This window comes from Poecilia mexicana, unplaced genomic scaffold (assembly GCF_051168715.1).
Source record: "Poecilia mexicana isolate PSO_F unplaced genomic scaffold, ASM5116871v1 scaffold_11, whole genome shotgun sequence".
Taxonomy (NCBI): Eukaryota; Metazoa; Chordata; class Actinopteri; order Cyprinodontiformes; family Poeciliidae; genus Poecilia; species Poecilia mexicana.
Genome location: NW_028263380.1, coordinates 25,092,185 through 25,108,581, shown reverse-complemented (window position 1 = coordinate 25,108,581; position 16,397 = coordinate 25,092,185).

Sequence of the window (16,397 nt, the reverse complement as noted above, 5' to 3'; positions counted from 1 at the left end):
ACTGTCTTGGGTGAGTAAATGTCAGGCCGACTGTCTTGGGTGAGTAAATGTCAGGCAGACTGTCTTGGGTGAGTAAATGTCAGACAGACTGTCTTGGGTGAGTAAATGTCAGGCAGACTGTCTTGGGTGAGTAAATGTCAGGCAGACTGTCTTGGTTTGAGCAAATGTCAGGCCATGTCAGGCAGACTGTCTTGGGTGAGTAAATGTCAGGCAGACTGTCTTGGGTGAGTAAATGTCAGGCCGACTGTCTTGGGTGAGTAAATGTCAGGCAGACTGTCTTGGGTGAGTAAATGTCAGGCCGACTGTCTTGGGTGAGTAAATGTCAGGCAGACTGTCTTGGGTGAGTAAATGTCAGACAGACTGTCTTGGGTGAGTAAATGTCAGGCAGACTGTCTTGGGTGAGCAAATGTCAGGCCATGTCAGGCCGACTGTCTTGGGTGAGTAAATGTCAGGCAGACTGTCTTGGGTGAGCAAATGTCAGGCCGACTGTCTTGGGTGAGTAAATGTCAGGCAGACTGTCTTGGGTGAGTAAATGTCAGACAGACTGTCTTGGGTGAGTAAATGTCAGGCAGACTGTCTTGGGTGAGCAAATGTCAGGCCATGTCAGGCCGACTGTCTTGGGTGAGTAAATGTCAGGCAGACTGTCTTGGGTGAGTAAATGTCAGACAGACTGTCTTGGGTGAGTAAATGTCAGGCAGACTGTCTTGGGTGAGTAAATGTCAGGCAGACTGTCTTGGGTGAGCAAATGTCAGGCCGACTGTCTTGGGTGAGTAAATGTCAGGCAGACTGTCTTGGGTGAGTAAATGTCAGACAGACTGTCTTGGGTGAGTAAATGTCAGGCAGACTGTCTTGGGTGAGTAAATGTCAGGCAGACTGTCTTGGGTGAGTAAATGTCAGGCAGACTGTCTTGGTTTGAGCAAATGTCAGGCCATGTCAGGCAGACTGTCTTGGGTGAGGAAATGTCAGGCAGACTGTCTTGGGTGAGTAAATGTCAGGCAGACTGTCTTGGGTGAGCAAATGTCAGGCAGACTATCTTGGGTGAGTAAATGTCAGGCAGACTGTCTTGGGTGAGCAAATGTCAGGCCATGTCAGGCCGACTGTCTTGGGTGAGTAAATGTCAGGCAGACTGTCTTGGGTGAGTAAATGTCAGACAGACTTTCTTGGGTGAGTAAATGTCAGGCAGACTGTCTTGGGTGAGTAAATGTCAGGCAGACTGTCTTGGTTTGAGTAAATGTCAGGCCATGTCAGGCAGACTGTCTTGGGTGAGTAAATGTCAGGCAGACTGTCTTGGGTGAGTAAATGTCAGGCCGACTGTCTTGGGTGAGTAAATGTCAGGCAGACTGTCTTGGGTGAGTAAATGTCAGACAGACTGTCTTGGGTGAGTAAATGTCAGGCAGACTGTCTTGGGTGAGTAAATGTCAGGCAGACTGTCTTGGTTTGAGCAAATGTCAGGCCATGTCAGGCAGACTGTCTTGGGTGAGTAAATGTCAGGCAGACTGTCTTGGGTGAGTAAATGTCAGGCCGACTGTCTTGGGTGAGTAAATGTCAGGCAGACTGTCTTGGGTGAGTAAATGTCAGACAGACTGTCTTGGGTGAGTAAATGTCAGGCAGACTGTCTTGGGTGAGCAAATGTCAGGCCATGTCAGGCCGACTGTCTTGGGTGAGTAAATGTCAGGCAGACTGTCTTGGGTGAGCAAATGTCAGGCCATGTCAGGCAGACTGTCTTGGGTGAGTAAATGTCAGGCAGACTGTCTTGGGTGAGTAAATGTCAGGCAGACTGTCTTGGGTGAGTAAATGTCAGGCAGACTGTCTTGGGTGAGTAAATGTCAGACAGACTTTCTTGGGTGAGTAAATGTCAGGCAGACTGTCTTGGGTGAGTAAATGTCAGGCAGACTGTCTTGGTTTGAGTAAATGTCAGGCCATGTCAGGCAGACTGTCTTGGGTGAGTAAATGTCAGGCAGACTGTCTTGGGTGAGTAAATGTCAGGCCGACTGTCTTGGGTGAGTAAATGTCAGGCAGACTGTCTTGGGTGAGTAAATGTCAGACAGACTGTCTTGGGTGAGTAAATGTCAGGCAGACTGTCTTGGGTGAGTAAATGTCAGGCAGACTGTCTTGGTTTGAGCAAATGTCAGGCCATGTCAGGCAGACTGTCTTGGGTGAGTAAATGTCAGGCCGACTGTCTTGGGTGAGTAAATGTCAGGCAGACTGTCTTGGGTGAGTAAATGTCAGACAGACTGTCTTGGGTGAGTAAATGTCAGGCAGACTGTCTTGGGTGAGCAAATGTCAGGCCATGTCAGGCCGACTGTCTTGGGTGAGTAAATGTCAGGCAGACTGTCTTGGGTGAGCAAATGTCAGGCCGACTGTCTTGGGTGAGTAAATGTCAGGCAGACTGTCTTGGGTGAGTAAATGTCAGACAGACTGTCTTGGGTGAGTAAATGTCAGGCAGACTGTCTTGGGTGAGCAAATGTCAGGCCATGTCAGGCCGACTGTCTTGGGTGAGTAAATGTCAGGCAGACTGTCTTGGGTGAGTAAATGTCAGACAGACTGTCTTGGGTGAGTAAATGTCAGGCAGACTGTCTTGGGTGAGTAAATGTCAGGCAGACTGTCTTGGGTGAGCAAATGTCAGGCCGACTGTCTTGGGTGAGTAAATGTCAGGCAGACTGTCTTGGGTGAGTAAATGTCAGACAGACTGTCTTGGGTGAGTAAATGTCAGGCAGACTGTCTTGGGTGAGTAAATGTCAGGCAGACTGTCTTGGTTTGAGCAAATGTCAGGCCATGTCAGGCAGACTGTCTTGGGTGAGGAAATGTCAGGCAGACTGTCTTGGGTGAGTAAATGTCAGGCAGACTGTCTTGGGTGAGCAAATGTCAGGCAGACTATCTTGGGTGAGTAAATGTCAGGCAGACTGTCTTGGGTGAGCAAATGTCAGGCCATGTCAGGCCGACTGTCTTGGGTGAGTAAATGTCAGGCAGACTGTCTTGGGTGAGTAAATGTCAGACAGACTTTCTTGGGTGAGTAAATGTCAGGCAGACTGTCTTGGGTGAGTAAATGTCAGGCAGACTGTCTTGGTTTGAGTAAATGTCAGGCCATGTCAGGCAGACTGTCTTGGGTGAGTAAATGTCAGGCAGACTGTCTTGGGTGAGTAAATGTCAGGCCGACTGTCTTGGGTGAGTAAATGTCAGGCAGACTGTCTTGGGTGAGTAAATGTCAGACAGACTGTCTTGGGTGAGTAAATGTCAGGCAGACTGTCTTGGGTGAGTAAATGTCAGGCAGACTGTCTTGGTTTGAGCAAATGTCAGGCCATGTCAGGCAGACTGTCTTGGGTGAGTAAATGTCAGGCAGACTGTCTTGGGTGAGTAAATGTCAGGCCGACTGTCTTGGGTGAGTAAATGTCAGGCAGACTGTCTTGGGTGAGTAAATGTCAGACAGACTGTCTTGGGTGAGTAAATGTCAGGCAGACTGTCTTGGGTGAGCAAATGTCAGGCCATGTCAGGCCGACTTTCTTGGGTGAGTAAATGTCAGGCAGACTGTCTTGGGTGAGCAAATGTCAGGCCATGTCAGGCAGACTGTCTTGGGTGAGTAAATGTCAGGCAGACTGTCTTGGGTGAGTAAATGTCAGGCAGACTGTCTTGGGTGAGTAAATGTCAGGCAGACTGTCTTGGGTGAGCAAATGTCAGGCCATGTCAGGCCGACTGTCTTGGGTGAGTAAATGTCAGGCAGACTGTCTTGGGTGAGTAAATGTCAGGCCGACTGTCTTGGGTGAGTAAATGTCAGGCAGACTGTCTTGGGTGAGTAAATGTCAGACAGACTGTCTTGGGTGAGTAAATGTCAGGCAGACTGTCTTGGGTGAGCAAATGTCAGGCCATGTCAGGCCGACTGTCTTGGGTGAGTAAATGTCAGGCAGACTGTCTTGGGTGAGCAAATGTCAGGCCGACTGTCTTGGGTGAGTAAATGTCAGGCAGACTGTCTTGGGTGAGTAAATGTCAGACAGACTGTCTTGGGTGAGTAAATGTCAGGCAGACTGTCTTGGGTGAGCAAATGTCAGGCCATGTCAGGCCGACTGTCTTGGGTGAGTAAATGTCAGGCAGACTGTCTTGGGTGAGTAAATGTCAGACAGACTGTCTTGGGTGAGTAAATGTCAGGCAGACTGTCTTGGGTGAGTAAATGTCAGGCAGACTGTCTTGGGTGAGCAAATGTCAGGCCGACTGTCTTGGGTGAGTAAATGTCAGGCAGACTGTCTTGGGTGAGTAAATGTCAGACAGACTGTCTTGGGTGAGTAAATGTCAGGCAGACTGTCTTGGGTGAGTAAATGTCAGGCAGACTGTCTTGGTTTGAGCAAATGTCAGGCCATGTCAGGCAGACTGTCTTGGGTGAGGAAATGTCAGGCAGACTGTCTTGGGTGAGTAAATGTCAGGCAGACTGTCTTGGGTGAGCAAATGTCAGGCAGACTATCTTGGGTGAGTAAATGTCAGGCAGACTGTCTTGGGTGAGCAAATGTCAGGCCATGTCAGGCCGACTGTCTTGGGTGAGTAAATGTCAGGCAGACTGTCTTGGGTGAGTAAATGTCAGACAGACTTTCTTGGGTGAGTAAATGTCAGGCAGACTGTCTTGGGTGAGTAAATGTCAGGCAGACTGTCTTGGTTTGAGTAAATGTCAGGCCATGTCAGGCAGACTGTCTTGGGTGAGTAAATGTCAGGCAGACTGTCTTGGGTGAGTAAATGTCAGGCCGACTGTCTTGGGTGAGTAAATGTCAGGCAGACTGTCTTGGGTGAGTAAATGTCAGACAGACTGTCTTGGGTGAGTAAATGTCAGGCAGACTGTCTTGGGTGAGTAAATGTCAGGCAGACTGTCTTGGTTTGAGCAAATGTCAGGCCATGTCAGGCAGACTGTCTTGGGTGAGTAAATGTCAGGCAGACTGTCTTGGGTGAGTAAATGTCAGGCCGACTGTCTTGGGTGAGTAAATGTCAGGCAGACTGTCTTGGGTGAGTAAATGTCAGACAGACTGTCTTGGGTGAGTAAATGTCAGGCAGACTGTCTTGGGTGAGCAAATGTCAGGCCATGTCAGGCCGACTGTCTTGGGTGAGTAAATGTCAGGCAGACTGTCTTGGGTGAGCAAATGTCAGGCCATGTCAGGCAGACTGTCTTGGGTGAGTAAATGTCAGGCAGACTGTCTTGGGTGAGTAAATGTCAGGCAGACTGTCTTGGGTGAGTAAATGTCAGGCAGACTGTCTTGGGTGAGTAAATGTCAGACAGACTTTCTTGGGTGAGTAAATGTCAGGCAGACTGTCTTGGGTGAGTAAATGTCAGGCAGACTGTCTTGGTTTGAGTAAATGTCAGGCCATGTCAGGCAGACTGTCTTGGGTGAGTAAATGTCAGGCAGACTGTCTTGGGTGAGTAAATGTCAGGCCGACTGTCTTGGGTGAGTAAATGTCAGGCAGACTGTCTTGGGTGAGTAAATGTCAGACAGACTGTCTTGGGTGAGTAAATGTCAGGCAGACTGTCTTGGGTGAGTAAATGTCAGGCAGACTGTCTTGGTTTGAGCAAATGTCAGGCCATGTCAGGCAGACTGTCTTGGGTGAGTAAATGTCAGGCCGACTGTCTTGGGTGAGTAAATGTCAGGCAGACTGTCTTGGGTGAGTAAATGTCAGACAGACTGTCTTGGGTGAGTAAATGTCAGGCAGACTGTCTTGGGTGAGCAAATGTCAGGCCATGTCAGGCCGACTGTCTTGGGTGAGTAAATGTCAGGCAGACTGTCTTGGGTGAGCAAATGTCAGGCCGACTGTCTTGGGTGAGTAAATGTCAGGCAGACTGTCTTGGGTGAGTAAATGTCAGACAGACTGTCTTGGGTGAGTAAATGTCAGGCAGACTGTCTTGGGTGAGCAAATGTCAGGCCATGTCAGGCCGACTGTCTTGGGTGAGTAAATGTCAGGCAGACTGTCTTGGGTGAGTAAATGTCAGACAGACTGTCTTGGGTGAGTAAATGTCAGGCAGACTGTCTTGGGTGAGTAAATGTCAGGCAGACTGTCTTGGGTGAGCAAATGTCAGGCCGACTGTCTTGGGTGAGTAAATGTCAGGCAGACTGTCTTGGGTGAGTAAATGTCAGACAGACTGTCTTGGGTGAGTAAATGTCAGGCAGACTGTCTTGGGTGAGTAAATGTCAGGCAGACTGTCTTGGTTTGAGCAAATGTCAGGCCATGTCAGGCAGACTGTCTTGGGTGAGGAAATGTCAGGCAGACTGTCTTGGGTGAGTAAATGTCAGGCAGACTGTCTTGGGTGAGCAAATGTCAGGCAGACTATCTTGGGTGAGTAAATGTCAGGCAGACTGTCTTGGGTGAGCAAATGTCAGGCCATGTCAGGCCGACTGTCTTGGGTGAGTAAATGTCAGGCAGACTGTCTTGGGTGAGTAAATGTCAGACAGACTTTCTTGGGTGAGTAAATGTCAGGCAGACTGTCTTGGGTGAGTAAATGTCAGGCAGACTGTCTTGGTTTGAGTAAATGTCAGGCCATGTCAGGCAGACTGTCTTGGGTGAGTAAATGTCAGGCAGACTGTCTTGGGTGAGTAAATGTCAGGCCGACTGTCTTGGGTGAGTAAATGTCAGGCAGACTGTCTTGGGTGAGTAAATGTCAGACAGACTGTCTTGGGTGAGTAAATGTCAGGCAGACTGTCTTGGGTGAGTAAATGTCAGGCAGACTGTCTTGGTTTGAGCAAATGTCAGGCCATGTCAGGCAGACTGTCTTGGGTGAGTAAATGTCAGGCAGACTGTCTTGGGTGAGTAAATGTCAGGCCGACTGTCTTGGGTGAGTAAATGTCAGGCAGACTGTCTTGGGTGAGTAAATGTCAGACAGACTGTCTTGGGTGAGTAAATGTCAGGCAGACTGTCTTGGGTGAGCAAATGTCAGGCCATGTCAGGCCGACTGTCTTGGGTGAGTAAATGTCAGGCAGACTGTCTTGGGTGAGCAAATGTCAGGCCATGTCAGGCAGACTGTCTTGGGTGAGTAAATGTCAGGCAGACTGTCTTGGGTGAGTAAATGTCAGGCAGACTGTCTTGGGTGAGCAAATGTCAGGCCATGTCAGGCCGACTGTCTTGGGTGAGTAAATGTCAGGCAGACTGTCTTGGGTGAGTAAATGTCAGGCAGACTGTCTTGGTTTGAGCAAATGTCAGGCCATGTCAGGCAGACTGTCTTGGGTGAGTAAATGTCAGACACACTGTCTTGGGTGAGTAAATGTCAGGCAGACTGTCTTGGGTGAGTAAATGTCAGGCCGACTGTCTTGGGTGAGTAAATGTCAGGCAGACTGTCTTGGGTGAGTAAATGTCAGACACACTGTCTTGGGTGAGTAAATGTCAGGCAGACTGTCTTGGGTGAGCAAATGTCAGGCCATGTCAGGCCGACTGTCTTGGGTGAGTAAATGTCAGGCAGACTGTCTTGGGTGAGCAAATGTCAGGCCATGTCAGGCAGACTGTCTTGGGTGAGTAAATGTCAGGCAGACTGTCTTGGGTGAGTAAATGTCAGGCAGACTGTCTTGGGTGAGTAAATGTCAGGCAGACTGTCTTGGGTGAGCAAATGTCAGGCCATGTCAGGCCGACTGTCTTGGGTGAGTAAATGTCAGGCAGACTGTCTTGGGTGAGTAAATGTCAGGCCGACTGTCTTGGGTGAGTAAATGTCAGGCAGACTGTCTTGGGTGAGTAAATGTCAGACAGACTGTCTTGGGTGAGTAAATGTCAGGCAGACTGTCTTGGGTGAGCAAATGTCAGGCCATGTCAGGCCGACTGTCTTGGGTGAGTAAATGTCAGGCAGACTGTCTTGGGTGAGTAAATGTCAGACAGACTGTCTTGGGTGAGTAAATGTCAGGCAGACTGTCTTGGGTGAGTAAATGTCAGGCAGACTGTCTTGGGTGAGTAAATGTCAGGCAGACTGTCTTGGTTTGAGCAAATGTCAGGCAGACTGTCTTGGTTTGAGCAAATGTCAGGCCATGTCAGGCAGACTGTCTTGGGTGAGGAAATGTCAGGCAGACTGTCTTGGGTGAGTAAATGTCAGGCAGACTGTCTTGGGTGAGCAAATGTCAGGCAGACTATCTTGGGTGAGTAAATGTCAGGCAGACTGTCTTGGGTGAGTAAATGTCAGGCAGACTGTCTTGGTTTGAGCAAATGTCAGGCCATGTCAGGCAGACTGTCTTGGGTGAGTAAATGTCAGGCAGACTGTCTTGGGTGAGTAAATGTCAGGCCGACTGTCTTGGGTGAGTAAATGTCAGGCAGACTGTCTTGGGCGAGTAAATGTCAGACAGACTGTCTTGGGTGAGTAAATGTCAGGCAGACTGTCTTGGGTGAGCAAATGTCAGGCCATGTCAGGCCGACTGTCTTGGGTGAGTAAATGTCAGGCAGACTGTCTTGGGTGAGCAAATGTCAGGCCGACTGTCTTGGGTGAGTAAATGTCAGGCAGACTGTCTTGGGTGAGTAAATGTCAGACAGACTGTCTTGGGTGAGTAAATGTCAGGCAGACTGTCTTGGGTGAGCAAATGTCAGGCCGACTGTCTTGGGTGAGTAAATGTCAGGCAGACTGTCTTGGGTGAGTAAATGTCAGACAGACTGTCTTGGGTGAGTAAATGTCAGGCAGACTGTCTTGGGTGAGTAAATGTCAGGCAGACTGTCTTGGTTTGAGCAAATGTCAGGCCATGTCAGGCAGACTGTCTTGGGTGAGGAAATGTCAGGCAGACTGTCTTGGGTGAGTAAATGTCAGGCAGACTGTCTTGGGTGAGCAAATGTCAGGCAGACTATCTTGGGTGAGTAAATGTCAGGCAGACTGTCTTGGGTGAGCAAATGTCAGGCCATGTCAGGCCGACTGTCTTGGGTGAGTAAATGTCAGGCAGACTGTCTTGGGTGAGTAAATGTCAGACAGACTTTCTTGGGTGAGTAAATGTCAGGCAGACTGTCTTGGGTGAGTAAATGTCAGGCAGACTGTCTTGGTTTGAGTAAATGTCAGGCCATGTCAGGCAGACTGTCTTGGGTGAGTAAATGTCAGGCAGACTGTCTTGGGTGAGTAAATGTCAGGCCGACTGTCTTGGGTGAGTAAATGTCAGGCAGACTGTCTTGGGTGAGTAAATGTCAGACAGACTGTCTTGGGTGAGTAAATGTCAGGCAGACTGTCTTGGGTGAGTAAATGTCAGGCAGACTGTCTTGGTTTGAGCAAATGTCAGGCCATGTCAGGCAGACTGTCTTGGGTGAGTAAATGTCAGGCAGACTGTCTTGGGTGAGTAAATGTCAGGCCGACTGTCTTGGGTGAGTAAATGTCAGGCAGACTGTCTTGGGTGAGTAAATGTCAGGCCGACTGTCTTGGGTGAGTAAATGTCAGGCAGACTGTCTTGGGTGAGTAAATGTCAGACAGACTGTCTTGGGTGAGTAAATGTCAGGCAGACTGTCTTGGGTGAGCAAATGTCAGGCCATGTCAGGCCGACTGTCTTGGGTGAGTAAATGTCAGGCAGACTGTCTTGGGTGAGCAAATGTCAGGCCGACTGTCTTGGGTGAGTAAATGTCAGGCAGACTGTCTTGGGTGAGTAAATGTCAGACAGACTGTCTTGGGTGAGTAAATGTCAGGCAGACTGTCTTGGGTGAGCAAATGTCAGGCCATGTCAGGCCGACTGTCTTGGGTGAGTAAATGTCAGGCAGACTGTCTTGGGTGAGTAAATGTCAGACAGACTGTCTTGGGTGAGTAAATGTCAGGCAGACTGTCTTGGGTGAGTAAATGTCAGGCAGACTGTCTTGGGTGAGCAAATGTCAGGCCGACTGTCTTGGGTGAGTAAATGTCAGGCAGACTGTCTTGGGTGAGTAAATGTCAGACAGACTGTCTTGGGTGAGTAAATGTCAGGCAGACTGTCTTGGGTGAGTAAATGTCAGGCAGACTGTCTTGGGTGAGTAAATGTCAGGCAGACTGTCTTGGTTTGAGCAAATGTCAGGCCATGTCAGGCAGACTGTCTTGGGTGAGGAAATGTCAGGCAGACTGTCTTGGGTGAGTAAATGTCAGGCAGACTGTCTTGGGTGAGCAAATGTCAGGCAGACTATCTTGGGTGAGTAAATGTCAGGCAGACTGTCTTGGGTGAGCAAATGTCAGGCCATGTCAGGCCGACTGTCTTGGGTGAGTAAATGTCAGGCAGACTGTCTTGGGTGAGTAAATGTCAGACAGACTTTCTTGGGTGAGTAAATGTCAGGCAGACTGTCTTGGGTGAGTAAATGTCAGGCAGACTGTCTTGGTTTGAGTAAATGTCAGGCCATGTCAGGCAGACTGTCTTGGGTGAGTAAATGTCAGGCAGACTGTCTTGGGTGAGTAAATGTCAGGCCGACTGTCTTGGGTGAGTAAATGTCAGGCAGACTGTCTTGGGTGAGTAAATGTCAGACAGACTGTCTTGGGTGAGTAAATGTCAGGCAGACTGTCTTGGGTGAGTAAATGTCAGGCAGACTGTCTTGGTTTGAGCAAATGTCAGGCCATGTCAGGCAGACTGTCTTGGGTGAGTAAATGTCAGGCAGACTGTCTTGGGTGAGTAAATGTCAGGCCGACTGTCTTGGGTGAGTAAATGTCAGGCAGACTGTCTTGGGTGAGTAAATGTCAGACAGACTGTCTTGGGTGAGTAAATGTCAGGCAGACTGTCTTGGGTGAGCAAATGTCAGGCCATGTCAGGCCGACTGTCTTGGGTGAGTAAATGTCAGGCAGACTGTCTTGGGTGAGCAAATGTCAGGCCATGTCAGGCAGACTGTCTTGGGTGAGTAAATGTCAGGCAGACTGTCTTGGGTGAGTAAATGTCAGGCAGACTGTCTTGGGTGAGTAAATGTCAGGCAGACTGTCTTGGGTGAGTAAATGTCAGACAGACTTTCTTGGGTGAGTAAATGTCAGGCAGACTGTCTTGGGTGAGTAAATGTCAGGCAGACTGTCTTGGTTTGAGTAAATGTCAGGCCATGTCAGGCAGACTGTCTTGGGTGAGTAAATGTCAGGCAGACTGTCTTGGGTGAGTAAATGTCAGGCAGACTGTCTTGGGTGAGTAAATGTCAGGCCGACTGTCTTGGGTGAGTAAATGTCAGGCAGACTGTCTTGGGTGAGTAAATGTCAGACAGACTGTCTTGGGTGAGTAAATGTCAGGCAGACTGTCTTGGGTGAGTAAATGTCAGGCAGACTGTCTTGGTTTGAGCAAATGTCAGGCCATGTCAGGCAGACTGTCTTGGGTGAGTAAATGTCAGGCCGACTGTCTTGGGTGAGTAAATGTCAGGCAGACTGTCTTGGGTGAGTAAATGTCAGACAGACTGTCTTGGGTGAGTAAATGTCAGGCAGACTGTCTTGGGTGAGCAAATGTCAGGCCATGTCAGGCCGACTGTCTTGGGTGAGTAAATGTCAGGCAGACTGTCTTGGGTGAGCAAATGTCAGGCCGACTGTCTTGGGTGAGTAAATGTCAGGCAGACTGTCTTGGGTGAGTAAATGTCAGACAGACTGTCTTGGGTGAGTAAATGTCAGGCAGACTGTCTTGGGTGAGCAAATGTCAGGCCATGTCAGGCCGACTGTCTTGGGTGAGTAAATGTCAGGCAGACTGTCTTGGGTGAGTAAATGTCAGACAGACTGTCTTGGGTGAGTAAATGTCAGGCAGACTGTCTTGGGTGAGTAAATGTCAGGCAGACTGTCTTGGGTGAGCAAATGTCAGGCCGACTGTCTTGGGTGAGTAAATGTCAGGCAGACTGTCTTGGGTGAGTAAATGTCAGACAGACTGTCTTGGGTGAGTAAATGTCAGGCAGACTGTCTTGGGTGAGTAAATGTCAGGCAGACTGTCTTGGTTTGAGCAAATGTCAGGCCATGTCAGGCAGACTGTCTTGGGTGAGGAAATGTCAGGCAGACTGTCTTGGGTGAGTAAATGTCAGGCAGACTGTCTTGGGTGAGCAAATGTCAGGCAGACTATCTTGGGTGAGTAAATGTCAGGCAGACTGTCTTGGGTGAGCAAATGTCAGGCCATGTCAGGCCGACTGTCTTGGGTGAGTAAATGTCAGGCAGACTGTCTTGGGTGAGTAAATGTCAGACAGACTTTCTTGGGTGAGTAAATGTCAGGCAGACTGTCTTGGGTGAGTAAATGTCAGGCAGACTGTCTTGGTTTGAGTAAATGTCAGGCCATGTCAGGCAGACTGTCTTGGGTGAGTAAATGTCAGGCAGACTGTCTTGGGTGAGTAAATGTCAGGCCGACTGTCTTGGGTGAGTAAATGTCAGGCAGACTGTCTTGGGTGAGTAAATGTCAGACAGACTGTCTTGGGTGAGTAAATGTCAGGCAGACTGTCTTGGGTGAGTAAATGTCAGGCAGACTGTCTTGGTTTGAGCAAATGTCAGGCCATGTCAGGCAGACTGTCTTGGGTGAGTAAATGTCAGGCAGACTGTCTTGGGTGAGTAAATGTCAGGCCGACTGTCTTGGGTGAGTAAATGTCAGGCAGACTGTCTTGGGTGAGTAAATGTCAGACAGACTGTCTTGGGTGAGTAAATGTCAGGCAGACTGTCTTGGGTGAGCAAATGTCAGGCCATGTCAGGCCGACTTTCTTGGGTGAGTAAATGTCAGGCAGACTGTCTTGGGTGAGCAAATGTCAGGCCATGTCAGGCAGACTGTCTTGGGTGAGTAAATGTCAGGCAGACTGTCTTGGGTGAGTAAATGTCAGGCAGACTGTCTTGGGTGAGTAAATGTCAGGCAGACTGTCTTGGGTGAGCAAATGTCAGGCCATGTCAGGCCGACTGTCTTGGGTGAGTAAATGTCAGGCAGACTGTCTTGGGTGAGTAAATGTCAGGCCGACTGTCTTGGGTGAGTAAATGTCAGGCAGACTTTCTTGGGTGAGTAAATGTCAGACAGACTGTCTTGGGTGAGTAAATGTCAGGCAGACTGTCTTGGGTGAGTAAATGTCAGGCAGACTGTCTTGGTTTGAGCAAATGTCAGGCCATGTCAGGCAGACTGTCTTGGGTGAGTAAATGTCAGGCAGACTGTCTTGGGTGAGTAAATGTCAGGCCGACTGTCTTGGGTGAGTAAATGTCAGGCAGACTGTCTTGGGTGAGTAAATGTCAGACACACTGTCTTGGGTGAGTAAATGTCAGGCAGACTGTCTTGGGTGAGCAAATGTCAGGCCATGTCAGGCCGACTGTCTTGGGTGAGTAAATGTCAGGCAGACTGTCTTGGGTGAGCAAATGTCAGGCCATGTCAGGCAGACTGTCTTGGGTGAGTAAATGTCAGGCAGACTGTCTTGGGTGAGTAAATGTCAGGCAGACTGTCTTGGGTGAGTAAATGTCAGGCAGACTGTCTTGGGTGAGCAAATGTCAGGCCATGTCAGGCCGACTGTCTTGGGTGAGTAAATGTCAGGCAGACTGTCTTGGGTGAGTAAATGTCAGGCCGACTGTCTTGGGTGAGTAAATGTCAGGCAGACTGTCTTGGGTGAGTAAATGTCAGACAGACTGTCTTGGGTGAGTAAATGTCAGGCAGACTGTCTTGGGTGAGCAAATGTCAGGCCATGTCAGGCCGACTGTCTTGGGTGAGTAAATGTCAGGCAGACTGTCTTGGGTGAGTAAATGTCAGACAGACTGTCTTGGGTGAGTAAATGTCAGGCAGACTGTCTTGGGTGAGTAAATGTCAGGCAGACTGTCTTGGGTGAGTAAATGTCAGGCAGACTGTCTTGGTTTGAGCAAATGTCAGGCAGACTGTCTTGGTTTGAGCAAATGTCAGGCCATGTCAGGCAGACTGTCTTGGGTGAGGAAATGTCAGGCAGACTGTCTTGGGTGAGTAAATGTCAGGCAGACTGTCTTGGGTGAGCAAATGTCAGGCAGACTATCTTGGGTGAGTAAATGTCAGGCAGACTGTCTTGGGTGAGTAAATGTCAGGCAGACTGTCTTGGTTTGAGCAAATGTCAGGCCATGTCAGGCAGACTGTCTTGGGTGAGTAAATGTCAGGCAGACTGTCTTGGGTGAGTAAATGTCAGGCCGACTGTCTTGGGTGAGTAAATGTCAGGCAGACTGTCTTGGGCGAGTAAATGTCAGACAGACTGTCTTGGGTGAGTAAATGTCAGGCAGACTGTCTTGGGTGAGCAAATGTCAGGCCATGTCAGGCCGACTGTCTTGGGTGAGTAAATGTCAGGCAGACTGTCTTGGGTGAGCAAATGTCAGGCCGACTGTCTTGGGTGAGTAAATGTCAGGCAGACTGTCTTGGGTGAGTAAATGTCAGACAGACTGTCTTGGGTGAGTAAATGTCAGGCAGACTGTCTTGGGTGAGCAAATGTCAGGCCGACTGTCTTGGGTGAGTAAATGTCAGGCAGACTGTCTTGGGTGAGTAAATGTCAGACAGACTGTCTTGGGTGAGTAAATGTCAGGCAGACTGTCTTGGGTGAGTAAATGTCAGGCAGACTGTCTTGGTTTGAGCAAATGTCAGGCCATGTCAGGCAGACTGTCTTGGGTGAGGAAATGTCAGGCAGACTGTCTTGGGTGAGTAAATGTCAGGCAGACTGTCTTGGGTGAGCAAATGTCAGGCAGACTATCTTGGGTGAGTAAATGTCAGGCAGACTGTCTTGGGTGAGCAAATGTCAGGCCATGTCAGGCCGACTGTCTTGGGTGAGTAAATGTCAGGCAGACTGTCTTGGGTGAGTAAATGTCAGACAGACTTTCTTGGGTGAGTAAATGTCAGGCAGACTGTCTTGGGTGAGTAAATGTCAGGCAGACTGTCTTGGTTTGAGTAAATGTCAGGCCATGTCAGGCAGACTGTCTTGGGTGAGTAAATGTCAGGCAGACTGTCTTGGGTGAGTAAATGTCAGGCCGACTGTCTTGGGTGAGTAAATGTCAGGCAGACTGTCTTGGGTGAGTAAATGTCAGACAGACTGTCTTGGGTGAGTAAATGTCAGGCAGACTGTCTTGGGTGAGTAAATGTCAGGCAGACTGTCTTGGTTTGAGCAAATGTCAGGCCATGTCAGGCAGACTGTCTTGGGTGAGTAAATGTCAGGCAGACTGTCTTGGGTGAGTAAATGTCAGGCCGACTGTCTTGGGTGAGTAAATGTCAGGCAGACTGTCTTGGGTGAGCAAATGTCAGACAGACTGTCTTGGGTGAGTAAATGTCAGGCAGACTGTCTTGGGTGAGCAAATGTCAGGCCATGTCAGGCCGACTGTCTTGGGTGAGTAAATGTCAGGCAGACTGTCTTGGGTGAGCAAATGTCAGGCCATGTCAGGCAGACTGTCTTGGGTGAGTAAATGTCAGGCAGACTGTCTTGGGTGAGTAAATGTCAGGCAGACTGTCTTGGGTGAGTAAATGTCAGGCAGACTGTCTTGGGTGAGCAAATGTCAGGCCATGTCAGGCCGACTGTCTTGGGTGAGTAAATGTCAGGCAGACTGTCTTGGGTGAGTAAATGTCAGGCCGACTGTCTTGGGTGAGTAAATGTCAGGCAGACTGTCTTGGGTGAGTAAATGTCAGACAGACTGTCTTGGGTGAGTAAATGTCAGGCAGACTGTCTTGGGTGAGTAAATGTCAGGCAGACTGTCTTGGTTTGAGCAAATGTCAGGCCATGTCAGGCAGACTGTCTTGGGTGAGTAAATGTCAGGCAGACTGTCTTGGGTGAGTAAATGTCAGGCCGACTGTCTTGGGTGAGTAAATGTCAGGCAGACTGTCTTGGGTGAGTAAATGTCAGACAGACTGTCTTGGGTGAGTAAATGTCAGGCAGACTGTCTTGGGTGAGCAAATGTCAGGCCATGTCAGGCCGACTGTCTTGGGTGAGTAAATGTCAGGCAGACTGTCTTGGGTGAGTAAATGTCAGGCAGACTGTCTTGGGTGAGTAAATGTCAGGCAGACTGTCTTGGGTGAGTAAATGTCAGGCAGACTGTCTTGGGTGAGTAAATGTCAGGCAGACTGTCTTGGGTGAGCAAATGTCAGGCCATGTCAGGCCGACTGTCTTGGGTGAGTAAATGTCAGGCAGACTGTCTTGGGTGAGTAAATGTCAGGCCGACTGTCTTGGGTGAGTAAATGTCAGGCAGACTGTCTTGGGTGAGTAAATGTCAGACAGACTGTCTTGGGTGAGTAAATGTCAGGCAGACTGTCTTGGGTGAGCAAATGTCAGGCCATGTCAGGCCGACTGTCTTGGGTGAGTAAATGTCAGGCAGACTGTCTTGGGTGAGCAAATGTCAGGCCGACTGTCTTGGGTGAGTAAATGTCAGGCAGACTGTCTTGGGTGAGTAAATGTCAGACAGACTGTCTTGGGTGAGTAAATGTCAGGCAGACTGTCTTGGGTGAGCAAATGTCAGGCCATGTCAGGCCGACTGTCTTGGGTGAGTAAATGTCAGGCAGACTGTCTTGGGTGAGTAAATGTCAGACAGACTGTCTTGGGTGAGTAAATGTCAGGCAGACTGTCTTGGGTGAGTAAATGTCAGGCAG